A 17160-nucleotide genomic window follows, 5' to 3' on the forward strand; every position below is an offset into this window, starting at 1 on the left:
AGTCTGGCCAGTGGTTTATTGATCTTATTAATTCTTTCAAAGAACCAGCTTCTAGTTTCTACTGTTTTTCTGGTTTCTATCTCATAGATTCCTGTCTAATATTTATTATTTCTCTTCTCCTGCTTGGTTTAGCCTTTATTTGCTGTTCTTTCCCCAGATCCTTTAGGTGTTCATTGGGTATTTTTCTAATTTTTTGAGATAGGCTTTGATGGCTATGTATTTCCCTCTTAGGACGGCCTTTGCAATATCTCATAGGTTTTGGACCGATGTGTTTTCATTCTCATTAGTTTCCATGAATTGTCTAAGTTCTTCTTTAATTTCCTCTTTGACCTAATCATTCTTTAGCATGATGCTCCTTAACTTCCAAGTGTTTGAGTTCCTTCCAAAATTCTTCTTGTGGTTGAGTTCCAGTTTCACAGCATTGTGGTCTGAAAATATGTAGGGGATAATATCAGTCTTTTGGTATCCATTGAGATCTGATTTGTGACCCAGTATGTGGTCTATTCTGAAGAAATTTCCATGTGCATTCAAGAAGAATGAATATTATTTTGTTTTAGGATGGAATGTTATGTGTATATCTACAAAGGCCATCTGGTCCAATACATCATTCAAAGCTCTCCTTTCTTTGTTGACCTTCTGCTTAGATGATCTGTCCATTGGTGTGAGTGCAGTGTTGAGGTCTCCTACTAATAATGTATTGCCATCTATACATCTTTATTTTATTTATTAATTGGATTATATAATTGGCTGATCCCATGTTGGGGGCATGGGATATTTACAAGATATTTACAATTGTTAGCTGCTCTTGCTGGATAGACTCTTTAAGTATGATATAATGTCCCTCTACACCTCTTACTACAGTCTTTGGCTTAAACTCTAATTTTTCTGATATGACAGTTGCTACCCCAGTTTTGTTTTGAGGTCCATTGGCATGGTACATTGTTATCCATCCCCTTATTTTCAATATGGATGTGTCTTTAGGTTCAAAATGAGTCTCTTGTAGACAGCATATGGATGGGTCCTGTTTTTTTATCCAACCTGACAACTGGTGTCCCTTGATGTGAGCATTTAGCCCACTCACATTAAGAGTAACTATTGAAAGATATGAATTTAGTGCCATTGTATTGCCTATATGTTTCTGTAGGTTTTCTTTTTCTTTCTGGTCTTTGTGACTCTTGGGGTTTCTCTTGGTTTACAAAATCCTCTTTAATATTTCTTGTAGGGCTGGCTTGGTGGTCACTATTCTTTCAGTTTCTGCATGTTCTTTTCATTTAATACCCTGAATATGTCCTACCAGCCCTTTCTGGTTTGCCAGGTCTCTGTGGACAGGTCTGATCTTATTCTGATGTTCCTCTCACTGTACATAAGGAGTCTGTACATAAGGAGTGCTCTAAGGATAGCTTTCTGGGCTCTAAGATTTGCAAGCTTCACTATTACATATTGGGGAGTTGATCAATTTTTATTGATTTTGGGAGGGATCCTCTCTGCTTCTTGGACTCAAATGCTTGTTTCTCTTCCCAGATTAGGGAAGTTCTCAGCTACAATTTGCTCAAATATACCTTCTAGTCCTCTCTCTCCCTCCACCTCTTCAGGGATCCCAATAATTCTGACATTTCATGGCTTCATTGATCTAAGTCTAATCTCATGTGCCACTAGCTGCCTATCCCTTTCTTCTTCACTTTCCTTCCTTTTTATCAGCTCATCTTCTAGCTCATGAATTCATTCTTCTGTTTCATTTACCCTGGCTGTTAGAATATTTAGTTTAGGGACGCCTGGGTGGCTCAGTGGTTAAAGCCTCTGCCTTCGGCTCAGATCATGATCTCAGGGTCCTGGGATCGAGTCCCACATCGGGCTCTCTGCTCAGCAGGGAGCCTGCCTCCTCCTCCTCTCTCTCTCTGCCTGTCTCTCTGCCTACTGATCTCTCTCTATCAAAATAAAAAAAATAAATAAAATTTAAAAAAAAGAATATTTAGTTTAGACTGCATTCATTCATAACATTTTTTAGTTCTGATTAGATTAGATCTAATCTGTCTGATCTAATCAGATCTAGTCTGATTAGATCTCATTTCTGTCCTTAGAGATTCTATATTGTCACTAATGCTTTTGAAGCCTAACTATTGACTTCAAGATTCCTATCTTGAAGTCTGTCTCTGATATCTTGCTTATATCTATATCTATTAGTTCTGTGGCAGAGGACCTTGCCTCTGGTTCTTTTCTTTATTGGGAGTTCCTCCTCCTAGTCATTCTGTTGATTGATGGTTGAATAAATGGACAGAGCCCCAAATACCAACCATGATCCAAGGCAGATGCATCCTAGCAAAACCCAAGGTGGTCAGGTTTCACCACTGAAAATCATATATATATATATATACATACATATACATATATAAACTATAAATAAAGGAAAAAGTAGGGGAGGGGAGTTATTATCTCTCAGTGTGGACAAAACCGGGAGTTTCAGTTGTTCCTGGGTGTATATTGGTCTGTGTGTTAGAGGACACTATGTCCCCAAATCACTAGGAATGTAAAACTTGTATATATAAAAAGATAAAACTGAGTAGAGTGAAAAATGGGCTAAAATAAAGAATATTTCTATTAAAAAAAAGGTGTGTAGAAATATAAGTTAAGAAGCATCTATGAAAAGATGAGTTGGTTTAATAGACACCTAGTTGAAATGCGAAGTTATAAGGAAAAATATAGCAGGGGAAAACGGCATGAGAAAGTGGGGGCGGGAAGAAAGAAAAGAAAGGGAAAATTGTATCTGAAAAGCAAACAAATCGTGAGGCCACACCTGGAGCTCAACGTATAATTTTCCCTTTTATTGGGGGGGATTTTACAGTCTTATAGGATACATAGGATTGTCATCCACCTGTTCTTCCAGCTTGTCTTCAGGGGGAGGGGCCTGCCAGTGCAGTTTCTCAGGTAACCCAGCCTGGGCGGAGTTGCCCCCCCACCCCAGTCTGGGGATGGGCTCAGTGGAAACCAGTCTTCTGGGCCTCTTTTGTTCCTTGGGGGCTTTCTGCATTTCTTCAGGGGAGCAGAGCAAAAATGGCTGCAGCCAAACCTCTAGCACAGAGCAGAAAAATTGCAGTAGGCCCTCTTTAGTAAACTCTCAAGGGCAAACAGTCTCCACTTTTGCTTGTGCCAGTGAAAACCGTAGCCTCCCACAGTGAGCACCCACACCCACTCTCTCAGAAGTGTTTTCAGGGCCCGGGTGTATCTATGCTTTTTGAGCTTTCAAACCGCAAACAACTCTGGGCTTGTGCTCGCAAAGGGTTGGGGGTGGGGGGCGGTTGGCTGCAGAGTCTGGTCTGGTTCTGTCCTACTGCTCTGCAAGTTTTTGCCGTTTCGTGGACACTGTTTCCAGAATTTTTCATGATATTTAAGGCAAGAGAGGCTATCGACCCTCCTGGTTAGGTTCTAGTTTCGTGGGTTTCTGGGGATCCTAGTTGCAAGTCCCTTCCTGCTCTCATTGGCCACTTCTTGGCTCCAGTGCTCAGGCCCTCCACCATCTCAGGAATCCCCTTTTGCTCTGTGGACCCTGTATCCTGAGAACACCACGCTCTACCTAGAATTCTGCCTTTTCATTTCCAAAGCCTCCCTCAGGGAGGGCTGTCTCTTACTAGAGCAGATTTCCAAGGACTCTGATTTTGCCCTCAGGTGTTATATCACTTTCCAGGCACCAGCTTATGGTGGCTCCTCCCACTTCTGTTTATCTTCCTATATCACCCCACAGATTCATGATTCTGCCCTTCCTACCTTACCAAATGCAGATGCTTTTTGCTTATAGAAATCCAGATATACATTCTTACATCTCAGGTTGATTTCACGGTGTTCAAAATGGCTTGATAGATATCCAGCTAAATTCAGGGAACCAGTTTAAATAGGGTCTCCTGCTCCTCTGCCATCTTGCCTTCCTCTCTCAAGTGAGTTTTTAAAAGGACTGGGTTCTTCCTAAGGAAAAAGATTCAAAGTGTGATAGGGGTTCAATCTGAATTGTTGGCTTTGAAAATGGAGGACAGACTGGCAAAAATGCCATTTTTGTGGGCATGGGGCATGGGGACCATTCCAGCTGGCAAGGAAATGGGGAACTCAGCCTTTGTGATTTTTAGGTGATGAATTAAGTTCAAATACAGTCATATTTCATTCATTCATTCAACAACAATTAATTTAGTGCCTACTACGGATCAGGAATGGCTTTCTATGTTGAGGATACAGATTTCACCGAAACAGCCCAAAGTCTTAGGCTCGTGTGTCTTATATTCTAGAGGCTTCCCAAGAATGAGACGGAGCCACTAGAACATTTTCAGTGAAGACATGACCTGAGCTGACTCACATCAGTAGGATCGCTGACCCTTGTGGGGACAAGGGCCCTGGGTGGCAAGTGATGGGGAGGCACCAGAGCCCCCGGTCAGGAGTGAGAGATGGTGGACACTAAGAGGAGGAGAGGGCCTGAAGGATGAGAGAGACACAGAAAGGGCTGGAGATAAAGGATGAGGGAGAGAAGCAGAGGGAACAGATCCTAAAACAGTGGAATTCTCAGATTTAAATACATTGTTATATAGATTTTTAATACCTATTATTTTAAAGGGCTTAGCAAGATATTCTGTGCATTTGGTATTAACTACTCTCTGTGAGGCTGCCTGAAAACCAGTTGCTTCCTTATGATAATCCGATAATACCTAGAGCCCCAATAACCACGCCTGTGCCTTAGGTCTGTACTCGCACACAGGCAATGCATGGGCATTTCTACTGCACTGAACACTTGCCACTTCCAGGTGATCCAAGCATGGACAGGCTTCCAGCTGAAATACACAATAACAATTCTGTGTCCCTGCACTGAGGGTATGTCCAGGACTCACACAGACAATCTCGGGGCCAGGGAATGAAGATAATTTCAGAACACAGCAGTCACTGATCTACTGTTTGGGGAAACTGAAGAGATTTGTGAATCTGACTGCTGTGCTGTATGGTCCCATTTCTGTGGGAAGGGGCCAAAATCACTTTCACAGACTAGACTGCTGATGTTCAGGGGTTAGCAAGACTGTGCTACCATTACCATGGATCCACAAAAAGGAAACTGGGTTCAGTGGGAATCTCCAGCTGGTGCACCAGACACAGCTTCGCTAGCTGTAAAGAGAAAGCCCTGTCCCTCCATCTCTGTTCCCAGGGCAGCTCAGTCTCTGGTAGCAGAGGTGCCCTGGGGTGAGTTTTCTTCTAGAAGAGTCCAGGGGGAGAGAGGGAAGGGGTGGGAGGTAAAAGTACAGTTCAGTGAATATTCCGGAAAGGACAGGGGAGAGTGGAGAAAAGGGGCTGAGTCCAACCGGAGGGTCTCTGCCAGGTTTCCTCAGAGCCGCTGCGCCAGGACTCAGGAAGACAGGGTTGCAAAGTTATCACCTGATTACCTTGCAGGAGGAGAGCGTTCAGGACAAAGTCTCACAGACCCCCGGAGGGACTGGTCATCAGGGTCATAGGAGCGAGAGCAGGGGTGGTATAGTGAAGCTCTAGCTCTGGGGAGCCCCATTCTCCTCTGGTTTCACTTCTCCCTCTCACAGCCTGTGTCGGGTCCTTCTGCCTGGATACTCATGACGCAGCCCCATTTCGCACTCCCATTGGGTGTCTGGTTTCTGACGAAGCCAATCAGCAGCACCGGGGTTCAGGGTTCTAAAGTCTTTAGCAGACCCACAGGGACTCAGCTACATCTCAGACGCTGAGGGTCTGGATCCAGGGCCCCTGCTGCCTATCTGGGGGCCTTGGCCGTGACGTAGACCTGGGCTGGTGAGTGCCGGGAGGGAGGAAAGGGCCTCTCTGCCGGGCGGGAGCGACGGGACCGCGGGGCGGGGAGTCGGGACCCCCGGGGAAGGCACCTTTCCGCTGCCCTAGCCCCAGACTCCCACCTGCCCCCGGCCCCGCCTCGGCCCCCGTCTGTGCTCCCACGACCCTCCCCGCCTGCGCGCTGCTCTCCCCCACTCGGTGCCCTGTCCTTCCGGCCGCCTCCACCTGGGCCACTGGCCCGGCCCGGGGTCAGGCGAGGTCTCAGCCCCTCCGCTCCGGCAGGGCCCTACACCCTGAGGTATTTCTCCATCTGCATGCCCTGGCTCGGCTGTAGGGAGCCCCACTCCGTCGTCACCATTGCCTTCCCTCCCTTCCTCTTCCCCTCCCCCTATTCCCCTTTCCCTCTCATTCCCCTCCCTCCGCCTCCCTTCCTCTCTCCCCCATCTCTTTCCCTCCCCCTCTTGCATTCTCCTCCCTCATCTGCTCTCCAATACCAGCAGAGGGGGCGTGGGCCCTGTCCATCCCTGTGGGGGCTTCGTGTCCCAAGGAGCTGCTGCTCTTACTCTATCATTGAAATTAAAGCTTTCGATGTGAATTTGTTTTCTTCAGCTTTTGCCAGGAGGGCTTGATGGGTTACTTAAAAAAAAAGGAGGGGGGCGCCTGGGTGGCTCAGTGGGTTAAGCCTCTGCCTTAGGCTCGGGTCATGATCTCAGGGTCCTGGGATCGAGTCCCGCATCGGGCTCTCTGCTCAGCAGGGAGCCTGCTTCCCCCTCTCTCTGCCTGCCTCACTGCCTACTTGTGATCTCTGTCTGTCAAATAAATAAATAAAATCTTTAAAAAAAAAAGGGGGATCCCTAAAGTGTGGGAGAGGAAATGGAAATCAACAGAAGCACTGAGAACCTTCCCAGATCTTCATGTTTGCTGAGCTTTCTCTGGGGGTGGGGACAGGAGAGACTGAAGAGCCAGCATGGAGAGGACTGTGCCCAGCCTGTGCTCAGTGCATCCTGGGCTTTGACATGGTCACACCTCTGCTGGGTCGTCATCACTCCTCCCTTGTCCTTGTCCCTTCAGTGGAACCTTCTTCCACTAGGCCCTGGGGTCACAGGGACTCAGATATCTCCTGTCTCCAGGACCTTGTGTAGCAAGAGCTTCCTGTGACCAGGACAGCTGAGGCTCAGAGCTGGGTCAGGACTCGGCCCCCATGTTTTGCATGTCTTTTTTTCTTCTTCTTCTTTTTTTCTGTTTTCTTTGGAGACTTGGGCCAGTTCTTCTTTTGCTGTATGAGTCTCATGTACCCCAGGGGTCCTTTGGCTTGGATTGTCCCCACAAGGCCCAGTGAACCCCTATACACAGAGGTTTCTGTGGAATTGAAAGATGAGTTTTCAGACCCATCCATCCCTTCTCCTAGGATTGTTCTGGGTCATTCTTTTCCCCATCTCTTCTAGAAAGCAGATTATGAGTTAGAGATAGGATCTGATAGTTTCTCATCCTTATTAAATTTTGCCTATTTTCTTTCGTCTCTGCTCACCTATCCTCCCCCTACCCCATATTGGCCTAGTGATACTTGTTCTGGTTCCACTCCTAATTCATTAAGCAGTGCCTAATTTGAATCCACATTTGTCTGGAATATGTGACCCATAAGACAGGAATGACGGTGTGAGAAGAACATGGAGGAGACCACCACTGGTGAGAAAAGTGGCAGCTGCCACAAACAGTTGTGGCCCGAGGCTCATCTAGAAGAGAGAGGTGCTCTTTGTGGATCATTTCTCCAAGTGATAATTGAGTGTCAGACACAGAAACACTATTGTAGCATCTAGGACACTTTAGTGAAGTGAAAACAGACAAAATGGGCCTGCCTGGTGGGGTGTATGTGCTGGTAGTGAGGGGCAGACCATCTGTGTGGGAACAAGGAAGATGGCTACTTTATAGCAGTGGTAAGTGTGATCCTCACTGAGAAGGTGACCTCTGAGAGACTTGAAGGACATGAAGGAACTGTGCAATAGGTTGTCTGGGGGCAGTTTTTTCCAGTCAGGGAACCCCAGTGCACACACACTAGGGCAGGAGTGTGTCCTGTGTTCAAGGAAGGGCAAGGAGGTCACTGTAGCTAGAGCAGAGAGCAGGTAAGATGAGGTCATGAGGTCAGAGGTCAGTCTCATCGTGGAGGTCTGAGGACCTTGGAAGTGTTTTGAGTTTTCTCTGAGTAAGGTGTGGAGTTGCAAGCTGGTTTTGAACAGATGATCCACCTGTAGGACTTGTCTTAGAAGCACCTGTTTGCTGCTGTTCAGAATTGAGAGATGCAGGGAGAGTGACCAGTAGAGAAAGTGTAGGAAACTAGTTAAGTGTCGGGTGCCTGGGTGGCTCAGTTTGTTAAGTATTTCCTTTGGCTCAGGTCATCATCTCAAGGTTGTGGGATCTAGCCCTGCATCTGGCTTCCTACTCAGAGGGGAGCCTGCTTCTCCTTCTCCCTCTGCCCCTCCCCCACCCCTGCTCAGGCTCTCTTGCTCTGCTCTCTCTCTTTCTAAAAAAATAAATAAAATATTAAAAAAAAAAATGAGGGAGAGAGAAAGAAACTAGTGCAGTGTCCCAGGAGGGGTATGTGTGGTGTTGGATACGAGGAGGGACGATAATAGGAAGTGGTAGGGTGCTAGAGATTTAAAGATGAACTTTGCAGCATTTCCTAATGGATCCATTCTGGGTGGTGAGAAGGAGGAATCAGGGAGGGCATCCAGTATTTCAGACTGCAAGTAGAAATGTGGAGTTCCTTCCTTGGATATGGGGAAGATTCTGGAAGCAGGACATTTGGGGAAGCAGCAACACAAGCATCCATTTTAGGAATATTAAATCTGAGATGTCTGTTAGAAATGCAAGTGAGGGGGCTCATGGGTGGCTCAGTACACAGAGCATCTAAGATTTGGTTTCAGCTCTGGTCATGATCTCATGGTCCCGAGATCAACAGGCTACCCAGTGAGTGTGGAGTGTGCTGGAGATTTTGTCTTTCCCTCTCTCTCGGTCTTTTTGCTGCTTATGGTCTCTAAGTAAGTAAATTAAAAAAACCTTTTTTTAAAAAGAAAGAGGGTGCCTGGGTGGCTCAGTCAGCTAAACGTCTACCTTCAGCTCAGGTCATGATCCTAGGGTCCTTGGATCAAGTCCCACATTGGGCTCCTTGCTCAGTGGGGAGCCTGCTTCTCCCTCTGCCTGCCTCATCCCCTGCTTGTGTGTTCTCTCTCTCTGTCTGACAAATAAATAACATATTTATAAAAAATTAATAATTAAAAAGGAAAGAAATTCAAACAACATTGCCAGTTGGATATAGAGTGCAGGGCAGGAGAAATATCTGGGTTGGAGAAATAGATTTGGGAGGTGACAGCATATACATGATGATTAGAGCCTTCAGCAGAGATGAGGTCCCCAAGGGTCAAGGGCCATAGAAGAGAAAGGAACAGGACCAAACCCTGGACTCCTCAGGGCTAAGCAGGCTGATCCGAGCACACACCCAGAGTGCACTGTACAGTCTGGTTCTGCATCTAGAAGGCACAGAGACCAGGGAGGCCCAGCCTTCAGTGTGCACAGTAATTTCCTGGACTATGAAGATCTAGACAGTCTGGAGTAGAGTGTGAGATTCTGGGTTAATAGCAAGGTTTGTGCAATGGCTGCTGGTCTTCAGATCCCAGATTAAGTAGCAAGCACGTGGGAACTACCTGAATGCAAGGCCTCTCCTGTAGGGCTTATTACATAAGTGATTCCTGGGCACACACGCCCAACATTCTAAGGTGGTGGGTCTGGGTAGAGGCCTGAGTATTTGGTAACAAAGCCACATGCAATCTTGTGACTTTACCAGATAGGGAAGCACTGAAGTCATTGATGAGAGCACTCATTGTGGGGAGGGGGTCTTACTTACACATTTACTGGGTTTTTTTTGTAGGAAGAAAAGCGCAAGGCATGCGGGAGATACATATTTTCTCCTTGTGGCACAGCCAGGCAGCAGATGGAGGAATTGGTTATCAGCTTAACATAAAGAAAATGTCTGATTTCTAAAAGAGTACCTTAAATGTTCCCAACATACAAACACACACACACACACACACACACACACACACACCCTAGTAACTCTGACAGGATGCAGGTGACAGCTAATAGTGGTAATCAGTTTGCAGCATATAAATATATTAAATCAAAAGATTGTGCCCTTAAATTTATAAAATGTATGTCAGTTATATAATAAAACTAGAAAACAATTCTGAATCCATGCTCTCTGAAAGTATTCCTTCATGGATTTCTCACTCCTTGTTCTCAACAGAGTCCAAGTTGTTTTAATTGAAACTATATATATTTATATGGAAACATATATGTGTATATGCATAGTTGAGGAGAATTATATGTATTTCATATATAATATAAAATGTAAATTATATATAATAAATATATAATATATAATATATATTTTAGGATTAAAGTAACATGAAATATAAATTATATTTATATATTACGAGTAAATATATTTACAGTGGAATAAATGTATTATGTATACATATATAGTTAGAATATTTGGCCTCAGTTCATTTCAGGGAAAGCCACAGAACAGGCCCAAGGCTGTGCAGCCAGGAACAGAATCCACCATCGCACCCCAGGTCAAGGCCTAAACAGGAACCACTGTCCCCGGTGCTGGGCACAGGTCCCACTGTTCACACCACTGTACCCTAAGGCCAGAACTGCTGTCGCTGCGGCTCCCAGCAGCTGGATGACACAACAGACACTCACACCACCTGTGCCAAATGCATGCAGGACTGTCCCAGTTTCTCTGTCATACATCCTGAGTCAGAGTCTGGCATCTGGTCACCTGGCTGGTGAAGCCTCAGGCCCTGTCCCCCTGCAACAATGTGTGACATCCCGACTCTGATCTGGATTCCTGGGGAGTGATCACCAACATCCTCGGACTTGAAGTCTTCATTTGGTCTGGTCTCTGCATTCCTAGCCACAGGCCTGTGGGAGGCCACGCAGTCAGGTGGTTCCCAAAGTCACTGCTGCTGTAGGGAGATCCCAAGATGCCCCCAGTGTTCCCATCCTCTAGTATCATGTCCTTGTGTAATAATACCCACTTTGGGAACAGAAGCTGGACATAGTGACTTGCTGGTGACACACAGAATAGAAGTCATGCAGTGAGTATCTGGAATCACCAGGACACAAGATATGAGGGGCCTGGGGTCCACAGTCTCAAGGTGGGCCGTCCAAGCCAGCCTGGGTAAGTGCAGATTTCTGATAGAATCCAATGACAAATCACTCTGAATTCCTTTTCCCTCTGAGGGGTTTCTTCTCTAGATCTCAGCCCTCACAGCCACTGCCCTCAGACAGGAGGAGGAGGAGGAAAGGTCACCAAGAGGGATTCTCGTCCAGGCTGCAGTCAACAAGGGAATTCTGTAAAAAGTACAGTAAGGGAAGAGAAGAAACACAGGTCCCCAAATTTAATAGCTGGTGGGTCCATGCACTCCCCCAGGACAGCCCCGTGGCTATAAAGATGAGAGGAGAACAGTCTCCAGTCTCCCTGCACTGCCCCTGGGGCCCAGCTCTCCCTTCCTCCAACATAGTGTCCCAGGGATCCCCCAGTGCTACCCGCTGTGGATCTGTCTGTGCTCAACTCCAGACCAGACCACCACAGCCACCCCCTCCAGGAAGCCCTCCCCTCTCCATATGCATTAGTTCAGTTGTGTGCAACAGAAACCCAGCTAACAGTGGTTGTCCACGGGACAGCAGCTTGTGTGTGTCCCATGAGTGAGGTGAGCCGTCCAGGGCTGTAGGGTCGCTCTGTTCCATGGGGATGTTCAGACACACTGGTGATGATGACCCTGGGAATTTTCCTTATTAGCATGACCAGGGCACTTAGGACCATGTCTATGGTCCGTGAGCAGGGAAGGGAGAGCAGAAAAAGAGGAAGTTTCTCTCCATTTAGGGCAACACCTCCTACCTCATTCTGTGTCACCATAATGGCTGGAATATAGTCACACAGACAAAAGTAGCCTCGTGGAAGGCTGGTGAATCTACATGTTTATTTATTTACTTTCCATTAAATTTAAATCCTTGAGGGTTACAGCATCACATGGATTCTGTGGCCAATGGCTTTAGCAGGAATGTGGTTTGGAATTTGGCACGGACCATGCCACTGTTACTCTTCCCCAGATTACTCTGGTTTTGTTTGGTTTGCCACCAGGAGTCACTGTGTTGTCCTTTGCTTTGTACACATAAGCACATTTCTTGCCTAGGTAGAATTCTTGAGCATATACCCTTTCAATTTATTTATTTGACAGACAGAGATCACAAGTAGGCAGAGAGAGAGGAAGGGAAGCAGGCTCCCTGCTGAGCAGAGAGCCCGATGCGGGGCTCGATTCCAGGACCCTGGGATCATGACCTGAGCCAAAGGCAGAGGCTTTAACCTACAGAGCCACCCAGGTGCCCCTACACCTTCAATTTTAAGAAGAGTTGTATGATCCCCCTGATTCCGGAGACCCCGCTTATAGCTAGCAAAAATGGCCCTGGACCACAGCCTTCCAAATATTATTTGGCGTTTTAGGAGTCCTGTTTCCAGCAGGCCTCCACAGGATCCAAGATGGTGGAAAAAGACTGTAAGAGACTCTTAAATGAGGGTTGCTGGAGGGGAGGTGTGTGGGGGAAGGGATAATTTGGTGATGGGCATTAAGAAGGGTACATGATGTTAGGAGCATAAGGTGTTATATGCAATTGATTAATTGCTAAATTCTACCTCCGGAACTAATAATAAATTATGTTAACTAAATTGAATTAAAATTAAAATATTTTTTAAAAAATTAGGATCTTGAGGGAGAAGGACCTGAGAATTTTTTTCCCACCAGAAAGAGATCCCCTCCCCAGAAACTCTGAAACTATCTGGATCTCGTGCATGCCTGCTCCTGGAACCCTCCTACAGGAGTGGGAGATGTGACCTTAGCTCGAGATCCTGAAATCCAGAGACAGCCATGTGCATTGCCCCAGGTTGTGTTGGAGTTCTGGGGTCCAGCAGATCTCCAGTCTTCCACCTTCTCCTAGCCTGCCCTCCCACCAGCCAGGGGTCCCCGTAGTGCCCCTCACCCCCACCCCCAGGCTTGCTGCACAGCCGGATGTCTTCATATCTCCTTCAGAATTAACAGGAGCAGGAATTTCAGTTGAGCCCTTGGGGTGAGACAGGTATAGATCAGAATGAGGAAACCAGATCCCCCTCCACCTGAGTTCTTGTTGTTCTACAACACAACTCTAGCTAGCAACTATAGTTCCAACCATCTAAACCCAATCCCAATGATGAGAGCATCAGGAGAAACCTGGGCAGCAAATGCCCCCTTGGCGAGCATGGTGGGCTGGGCAAATGGATCAGAGGTGAAAAGGAAAAGTGAGGGGTGCCCCTGTGCCCTGACTCTGCTGGAAGTCTCTAGAAGACTCCTGTGTCCCTGATATAGGGCTCCACTCCTCATCCCCCACCCCCCTGTCTCATGGTGATGGACTCAGGCAGCCCCTCATGCTGCACACAGCCTGTGTATCTCTCTTCATCTCCAGAAGGCAGCACAATGGCCACCTACTTCTGGATGGTTCCATCCCCTTCTGCATTGTCTCCACAGCTCCTTGTACTAGGTCTGGTGCTCCCTGGCCCACTGCCAGGTCACGGTCATCTCTGTAGGGCAGGAGCCCAGGGCACACAGCCCCTCAGGGTGACCCCACAGTCAGGGGGTTGGGGGTGGCTTACATGTGCTCTAGGAGGCTCTATGGAAAAGCAAACAGGGAGCACTAAGGCAAGGCCTTCTAGAAAAGCATCAACTCCACAGACCAAGATGGGATACCTGCTGAGGCTCTGGTTGCCTGCCAGGGTGAGGCAGGGAGTGTTCCCTATCAGGGGGCAGAAGGAACCAGCACTAGCCAGGCCCAGGCCCAAGACAAGAGGGTGGGAACCGCCTCTGACATTTTCCTCCAAAGGAAGAGCCTTTTCAGAGACTCTCCACCTGCTTATGAAGCCTGTAACTCAGTATCTCTAGCTCAGTATTGATAGGTCCTCACAGCTACTGTGTCTCTGGTGAGAAAGAGCCTGAAGAGTGAGAAACCTCCATGAGCCTCCATGAGCCTCAGAGCTACTGCCGTGCTCTCCTGAGAGAACGGTCCCCAGCGTGGGCCTAAGTGTGTGCCATGCACTGCCCACGGGACTCAGGATGGGCCACTGTCCTCAGCGCATGGCCCCCCATCCCACACTAGATGTTCTCCATCCCTGTGTGTGAGTAGCTCTGGAGAGAGGGCAGCCTCAGGCTGAGCTGGGAGGAGCTGCAGGGCTGGGCTGTGGGGAGTCCTTACCAGTGCAGCTGATGTTCTTGTCCCAAACCCCAAGTGTCTCTGCAGCGACAGGAAGAGCAGCTTCTCAAGTCCATCTTGTCCCTCCATGAAGTGCCCACTAGCCTCCCGTCTCTGCTGGGGTAGTGGCAACGATGAGACTACCATGGATGGCAGAGGCTCCATGTCCAAACTCAGTCACTGTCATTGTCCTAGTCATCCTGTCACCACCTCAGGGTCCCGTTATCCTCCTGGAGCTCCAGCCACTGTCACCTGCAGGGTGGGGGGCCTGCCTACCTCCTCCCCAGGACAGGCAGTGTCTGTCAGGGCAGAGCATGCCTCCATAGCCCCCCAGCATTTTTCCCTGTGCCCCACCCCCACCAGCTTCTCCATAGGAAACACTCACTCTCTAGACTGTGCTAGTGTGACACAGTAAGAAGGACGTACTTGGTCTTCCTCCTCCTGCACACAGTTCTTAACACCTTTGTAATGGCCTGAGTGATGGGAGTCATAGGAGCATCTCTTCCTAGATTTTGTTCCGACATCTAAAAAAAGTTCTGGAAAGATCTTGCCCCATCCTTATACACTGTACCAAACCTCACTGCATACCGTCTCTGTCCTTTGATGCTGTGAGCCCTGAGAAGGCAGGACTCTGTCAGGGCCTGAAATAGAACCATCTGGCAAACTGTGGAATTCACGCTTCTGTATAGATCAGCTGGGAAGGTCTGAGCAGCCTTCCTCTTCAGCTCTAATCATGCCTCTCACTGGTTTATGCCTGGATCCCACATGCAAGGCCCTCCACTGACTGTTTCCTATGCTAAACCCTCAAGACCTTAACTAGAAATGATTAACTACACCTATGTCCTGACCTCCCTGTGTCCAATGTCACCCACACCTTGCCCAACCTGACAGTTGACTGCTAGGAACCTCACCCCCCATCAACCTAGATCGTACATACACATCAGGGTCTACACAGAGTTTCAGCTCATTCATGAACCTTCCCCCAACCACTGGGGGTCTGGCCTATGAACCCTGTAAACTGTGTTTCTGCTTCGCGTGTGACATCTAAGGAGGCGTCTGTCTTCAGTAGCTCTCAGTCTGCCTCACACCCTCAGTCACGTGCTCTCAGAAGTGTGGGCGCCTCCCTGTATTCACTGTAGGCTCTGTGAGGACAACCACTAGCTTATACCTTCTGGTTCCTTCCCTACAGGGACCTAAACTGTGTCCATGACCACTGAGTCTGGTTAGTTAACCACTTAATGACACAAGGACCCCGTCTGCCTGAGCAGACTTTCCCCCCTTCACTTTCACATGACAGCTTGTGCACACCTGCCTGCCCCAGCCTGACATGGAGGGGGCACCTGACAGGAGGGTATCATGCCCCTGGGGGTCAGGGTCAGGGGTGTGCTTGACTCCCTCTGCTTTCTCCCAGGCCCCAAGCTGCTGGCTGTTGTGGCTGCTCTTTGTCCAGACTGAGCCCTGGGGTTTGGCGGTAGGGTCGCTGCACATTCCTCAGGTTTCGAGGGTTACTCTTCATCTGGCTCGTGAAGATCTTGGTCTCGTTGTCTGAAGAACTTGGCTATTGCGTGCACCACTGGACTCCAGACTGTCTCCATCTCCTCACAGTCATGGCAGAGGAAGTTGGCTGATCTGTGGAGCCCAAGGCAGGAAATGCAGGGCCTCCTGGAGCGGATTCGACTCTGCTGAGGGGGGATACTGCGAGAGCACTGTCCTGAGGGAGGAAGTGGGGGCTTCGGAGGAGGCTCCAGGATTTACTGAGTGAGGACCTAGTGATGCACAGGTGAGAAATGCATATGTATGTCTGTGTGTGTGCGTGTGTGCACACGTGTGTTGTATGACAGGAGAGACAGGGCACACAACATAACACAATGGGAGACAACAACACAACAACCCTCCCTATCCCCCGCCCCCTGTGACAGTCATATTCCAATCCCTCACCCATGGTGTCCCCATAGAATGCAGTGATTGCGTATGATTTCCTGCAAAGGAGGCACTATTTGCATTTCTACAATAAAAAATAAAATCCCTGCTACTTTGTCGAAACTCACTGGTGTCTTGCTCTTGCCAGCCGTGTAAAGATGACAGGCGGATCACGCCCCAAAGCTGTGTGAGAGCTGAACGTGTGAGCACATGCTGTCTGCGCTCAGGATGCAACGGAAATCATCAGCCACTGTAAAACAGAACCGTTTGAAGAACATTATAAATCAGCTGCACGCAGGAACATCCTGGGAACAGTAGAACTTTCTATAATAGTACTGACTGGTGATAAGAGCGGCAAACATGGAAATAGTGTCATCAGAAGCTCGCCCTGTCCTCTGAGTCATGAAGCTGAGTGCCGTACGTGGTGACCGAGGCTGTGACCAGACTGTTGCCTGTCCCCGCGGGCTGTCCCTGCTTCTGCTGGTGGACCCCTGTGTCTACCAGAGTGAGACAAGTGTGGGGAAAAGTTATCAGTCTGGCAATAAATCCTTATCCGTGTCGTTTCAAGTATGTCACAAGAATGTGTTCTAATCACTAAAGACTCAGTTAAAGACGAGTAAGAATGAGGGTTTTGTTGATGTGAGGAGTTCACTGCATCAGGTGTCATTACCGGGGCTCAAAGAAGCTGGGAAACTGTTACATGGTGGGACAGATGGTGCCCGTGTTGCCGCAAAGTTCCGGGCCTCAGACAAAGTTCTAGAGAAATTTCTGGATGTTCTCACTTGGTCCTGCAGAAGTCTCTGTAATCAGTGATTTCAGGATGATATAATAAAGTGTTAAATCAGTCACTTTGAATATTTACACATGCACTTTCTATTCACAGGATTCTCTTGTTCACAGGTATTACTCATCTAGTAAATGACCATTTGAGACAGTTGCCAGAGGGGAGAGGGTGGGATCTGGCAACATGGGAAAGGGGTAGTGGGAACACAGGCTTCCAGTTCCAGAATGAATAAGTTGATGGGAATAAAATGTACAGCATGAGGAAGACAGTGGATGACACTGTCATACGGCTGCATTGGGCAGATGCGAGCTACACCTGTGAGGAATAGAGCGTGATGTGCCAACTTG

The 17160-nt window shown here is 47.9% G+C and overlaps 1 long non-coding RNA gene across 1 annotated transcript; it reads left to right on the forward strand.

Annotated features, from left to right (window-relative positions):
• The first annotated feature begins 13042 nt into the window (after positions 1–13042).
• On the forward strand, positions 13043–16873 carry LOC116860963. The gene is made up of 2 exons (XR_004381371.1): positions 13043–15889; positions 16178–16873. It is a non-coding gene; the product is annotated as an uncharacterized LOC116860963 (long non-coding RNA).
• Positions 16874–17160: the final 287 nt, after the last annotated feature.

Source organism: Lontra canadensis, unplaced genomic scaffold (genome assembly GCF_010015895.1).
Source record: "Lontra canadensis isolate GAN:19392208 unplaced genomic scaffold, GSC_riverotter_1.0 scaffold186, whole genome shotgun sequence".
Lineage (NCBI taxonomy): Eukaryota > Metazoa > Chordata > Mammalia > Carnivora > Mustelidae > Lontra > Lontra canadensis.